Source organism: Gorilla gorilla, chromosome 4 (assembly GCF_029281585.2).
Source record: "Gorilla gorilla gorilla isolate KB3781 chromosome 4, NHGRI_mGorGor1-v2.1_pri, whole genome shotgun sequence".
NCBI lineage: Eukaryota > Metazoa > Chordata > Mammalia > Primates > Hominidae > Gorilla > Gorilla gorilla.
In genome coordinates this window covers 120,175,171-120,181,170 of record NC_073228.2, presented here as the reverse complement: position 1 = coordinate 120,181,170, position 6,000 = coordinate 120,175,171, and positions in this window count along the sequence as shown.

Here is a 6,000-nt window from a genome sequence, read left to right as displayed (position 1 = left end):
GATGCAGCAAGAAGGCCCTCACCAAATGCAGGTGCCTTGATCTTGGAGTTCCCAACCTCTGGAACTGTAAGCCAATAAATTTTTGGTCATTATAAATTACCTAGTCTTAGGTATTCTGTTACAGCAGCATAAAATTGACTAAGGCTAAAATATATTCTATTCTTAGAAATAAGCCATTTGGGATTATATCTAAGGTTTTTACAGCCAACAAAATTTCTGCTCTCTGGATCCTGTTCAACATAAAGCAAGAAATGCAAGATGAAAGGGGTTAGTACCTGAGTATAATAAATGGTCCAGCTTTATAAAGTTTAGGTAAAAATCTATTGTGCACTCTGTCCCTTGTGAATAGGGCTTAAAATTTAACCTCTATAACTTAATTGAGCCAATTCCCACTACCTCATGTCATTGAAAAAAATGTGGGATAACAAAACCATACTGTTCATTCTCTCTCCTTGTCTCCTAACACTCTGAACAGAGATGCTCAGAGAAGCTATATTATTACAAAGACCTCTGACTATATCTACAAATATTCCCTAGGCTATCCAAGCTTTCTTATGTCAATAACCTAACACCCTACTTTTCTCTGACCTGTGAACAGCTCTGGCAGGAGTATAGCAGGATATTGGGAAGAGAATACACTGACGGAGGGAGCTCAGCAGCAATTTTTGTGCTTATTTTTTCCAGTAAATGGCACAGAGTTGAATCCTGATAGCATACCCAGTCCTGATCTCTTTTCCATTGAAGATAAATTGTGAAAACCGTACTTCCTAAGGAACTAGTGAAAAAGAAATAGTCTATTCATAATCACCTTAAATGTTGATAACAGCATAGCTGGAAAAATCCCCTGCCTAAATCCCATGGTAAAAATTCACTAATTTTGCAGGTATTAAATCAACTGAATAATTTTGGATGGGTAGATAATGGAAGTAGCCATTCTGACAGCTAAAATACTACAGGGAAGGAAACTTAATTTTTAAGTCTCTGAAAATAATTGCAAGTAGAATTTTGTATTTTTAAAGCTACACAATTGGGATTGTTTATCATGATAAAATGTACATTTCTGTAATTTCTGCATGCCAGTAGTGTTAACCTTTAATTTAGATACAAATACACAGTTTAACTACTACTGTCTGAAAATTGTTAGAGAGTAATCTCTCCATTTACCCTAAGAAAAAAGGACCCAGGCCTGATTGGATCAGGTTGATAAATAAACACAGTAAAAGGTTTTCTTTCCCATTTTCAACACAGTCTTAAAGCTCTGAGAATATATTAATATACTGGGCAGAGTATAATAGCCTGTGGGGTTAGTTTCAGATGATGAGAAGCACAAAACTTTCACAATTCTCTTGCTTACAACTTTCTGCCTGGTGAGCTCTAAATAAAGAACTATAAAAATGGCAGAAGGTACAAGAAGGTAGAAAAAAACAAAGAACATCTCATATTACTAAAATTCTTCCCTACTAGGTTCTCAATAATGTAGAAAAGAGCTGTGATAAAGAGTTGGGAACTTCTCTGGGGCAGAGACTTGTATTTTACTTCTGTGCCTTCAGTGCCTAGTATATTTCTGGGTACAGTGCAGAGGAGTATTACACATATCTCTTCCTTCCATTGCTGAGGCTGTGGTGAAGACAAGGAAATTAACCCAGATGGGGCTCAGTCCTCCTCTTATCAAATATATGCCTTCTCTGATGGACTCACACTTCACATTTATAGCCAAAATGTGACGTCTTACTGTCTGCCGTGTCTTAAGTCTTGTGTGAGAATTTGTATATTTCCAGCAGAGGGAACAGCATGTGATAAGGTTGGGAGGCATAAGATTATAGAGCATGTTTGTGAAGTCTCTGTCTCTGTTTTTTCTTTCCTATTTTGGCTGTGTAGAGCAAGTGCAGAGATTAAAATGAATTATACTCCTTCGTTTATGAAATGGTATCACAATTGGTCTGCTCAGGTTTTATTTATATATCTATTACTTTTTCCTGTAGACAGGTTTCTGACTTGTGACAAATTAAGGCTCCCATTGATTATGTTTATAACAAAAAGTCATATGCATTTTTAATTGCTTTGTAAATTATTTGTATAAAGACATCTGAGGGTCAAGATTCTGGAGAGAAACTGAAGGAAGAGAAGGAAATTGATTCCCTGTAGCTCCTTTTTCTCTGGAGGCATTTGTTGATTTGGGCCAAAGGCCAAGAGCCTGAGAATCAAGCTTTGACTGCGCAGAGGCAGAGAAACCAGCAGAACTTTTTGGAAGTATTGCAGAGCTGGAGACCAAAGGGCTCTCAACATACTTCCAGTTTTTCCCTAAACACATTTGCCAAATCCTGAAGCTACATTAGTTGGGGGCCTAAAAAGCTTAAGCAGAACACCTTATAAAAGCAGAATTGACACTGGGGAAGTCTCACTGTGTTAAGGAAACAAAGAAAGAGTTCACAATTTACCAAAATGGGGGTCACCATGGCCATACCAGGTTCTCAACGGAAAAATTTGAAGGGCTATACCCTAAGAGTAGGAACAAACACTAGGTAGATTGAGACTTATAAAAACTGCAACCAAACATTTTCTTAGATCGGCTCTTGATCAGATTAAATAATCAATTCTCACTTTATATGTCTAATAAAGGATGAGTCAACTCTGGTGAAAGATATGCATCATTTGAAGCCTCCAAAATTTTTTAAATCCACAATGTCCAGCATACAATACAATTAAACTAGAGTTAAGAAGCAGTAAAGTGACTGATAATAAAGAGATTAAACACATAATGGAAGCAGACTGAGAAATGAACCAAATACCAGGCTTGCAAACAAAGACTTCAAAATAAGTAAGATTAATAAACAAATAAAAATAGAAAAAAAGATAGAACACAGGTATGGAAACATGAAATTTTGTTGTAGGGAATCTATACTTTAAAATAATTAAACTGACATTTTAGAACTGTAAAATACAGTATCTGGGAGGCTCTGCTTCTAGTATAGAAGGGATGAGCTTCTCACACAACCAATCCTCTTTCAAATGGCAGCTATAAACTCTACAAAATACAAAACAAAAAGAAAAAATTATCTAAAGGCTCTGGAAATAGAAAAACACAGGGTGATTATGAAGGAGAGTTGAACTTTGAAAAATGATCAGCAGAGTGAATCTCCCATTTTTATATTGCTTTGCCCTGAAGGCAGCAATAGACATGCTGTCAACAGTGCTAGGTCTCCAAAATGCCAATAGAAAAACTCCCTTAAACTTATTGCCCAGAGGAAGCAGGGAAAAGATCCAGAGACAACTACAGCCACTGAAGAATGAAAGGAGAACTTTGTAAAATAGAAGGCCAGCGGTGGAAAGAGCTCATGTCTATGGCTAGTCAATGAACATGCATGAATGGGAAAAACCAGAAGCAGCGTGCAGTTAAACTTTAGAGTACCAAGCCACCACACAACACAGACATGACAGTGTGCAATTTGAGTGTAACTCTTAGTAAGTATGATCCTCCATGTTCCAGCTTTCAGGTCAGAATGGGTTCAAAACGATGCCTCACGTGGGGCTATCAGGAATATCACAGGAACTGATTAATTAGTATGTGTCTGTTGGGACTGACTCTTATGGCATAGCTGCTACCAGTTATGGAAAGAGGGTTCAGGAGTATCATTTTTAGTCATTAATCCAACTATTATTTACCAAACTCCTACTGTGTTTCATGACAATCTGGCTCTCTGGACTCACCAACATGCCAGTCTCTTAGCTTAGTAATATATTAATATAAATCTGCAACAGAGAACTAGCCTGGGATCCTAGAGAAATTTATTTTCATTTAAGTTCCTAGACTATGGGAGGGAGATATTTCACTGAGTCTTGAGATAGGTACCACGTTTTATGAGCTTCTATATCCCAAATACATGACACAGTGCCTGGCCCAGGGTAAGTGCTTGCTCAATGAATGTTTCTTGAATTGAATTGAACTTTGGAGAAAAATTTAGCTACTTTACCCCAACTATCCAAGGACATATTTTTCATTCTATCTGTCACTATAACAGGAAAAACTTGTAAAACTTGGCTTGGAATCACTTAGGCTGATGTATGTAGATGGACAGGCACTGTGTGGTTGCCAGGGCCTTTATGTACTTCACACATTTAACTGTAAAAGTTTCAATTGTTTTCAAACTTTGTGCAAGATTCAAATGCCTCTGGAATTAGCACAGACCGTGTTCCTGGGCTTAAGCCATCTCCACTTCCCAGCAAATGAACAACAATATGTACAGATCAAAATTCTGACTACTGGGAAGATATTACTACCCTACTGTCCTTCCAGACACCTTGAGTGGGACCATAATACTGTAGCTGACCATTTCAAGCATTTGCAGCTGCCAACATATGCAACATCTTCTGTAATCATCTAATCTAAGATTTCTACCCCTTGCTCTTGCTCAGCTTCGTCTGAAACAGCAATAATTCATAGATTTGGGTTTTTTTGTGGTAATTTCTGTTATTTTCCAGGTGGCTTTCATTCCTTTTTGTTTTTGTTTTTGTTTTCTCATCTGTGTATTTTCAAACAGCCAATAGAAAAACCCACCAAAAACCCAGTCTTCGAGCTTACCAATTCTTTCCTCTGCCTGGTCCATTCTACTGTTGAGAGCCTCTAATGAATTCTTCAGTTCAGCAAATGTGTTTCTCATTTTCAAGATTTGTTTGATTTTTAAAATATTATTTCAGTTAAAAATTATTATGTTTATTTTATAACTTACTGTACAGCTACAGTTATCAAGTAGTATGTGCATTTGGTATAAGAATAAACATATACAGTATATGGAACCAAAGAGACTTACATAATCAATGGCCAAATAATTTTGACAAAGGTGTTAAGATAACTCAGAGGGGAAAAAATGATCTGTTTAACAAATGATGCTGGAAAAATGGGATATTCATTTAGAAAGAAGTAAACCTTGGCTCTCTCTCGCATCATTTATCAAAATTATCTTAAAACAAATTACAGACTTTTGGTTCCAAAATGGTAGCACAGAAGCAAGCTGGCTTCACTCCCCTAATAGAAAATCACAAACAAATACACAGCACCAACATTTTTACCACCAACAATCCAGAACTCAAATATGAGGATAAGACAGCTCCCAGGGCCACAGAAGAGCGAAAAACTCTGAGCAAATGGTTAGAGAACTGGACTTTCACATATGTGATGTGTCCCCCACCTCTACCCAGCACTAAATGCATGGAAAATCTGCCCCAAACTCAGAATTTCCACTAGAAAAAGTAAGAATGAAGTCATCAATTAGCTTACCCACCATCTTCGGTGCCTTGGCAGGAGACCTGTCTTTGCCTTGACCCATGTGAAGCACTGTGACTCCTTGAAGGAAGAAATATCCCTGAGGACAGGCAGAGAAAAAAGAGGGAGGCAAGACTGTCATCCACAGCCTGGAAACTCTGCTCTGTTACTTGGCCAAAGGAGACACCATATGAAAGAGGTTGTTCAACAGCAACATGCTGTAGGAGGTATGTTCCACAGGTCTCCTAGGCACAAACCCCCTAGCCAGTAAGCCTTGACACACTGCTGGGATAATCCCTTTGGGGCCACCCCTGTTCATGACAGGCAGAGCTCTGATCATTTATCAACGCAAGGTGAACCTGGGCTTAAGGTACCACTTAAGGCCAAAAAAGAGGCAGCAACTTAGCACTAAATGTTTGCTAGCCAATATATCCAATAAAAACCAAAATAAGCTGAACAGAATAAAATGGAATAAATAACTAATCTTTCAATGCAAAGACATAAATCTGTACCCACAAGAAACAACAGCAAGCAAGGAACCATGACCTCCCCAAAAGGACAAAGCAATAATAAGCAGAATCTCTTTGCACATTGTAAAGAGATTATGTATCCATGATGAACAAAATATTACTGAGTTTTTCATTTGCCTCAGGTTCCAATATGGCTCCAAACAGCACTGTTCCTTTGTTTACAATTTTCATATTTTCTTATTTTTTTTGTTAATTTTTGTTTTTAAAAAT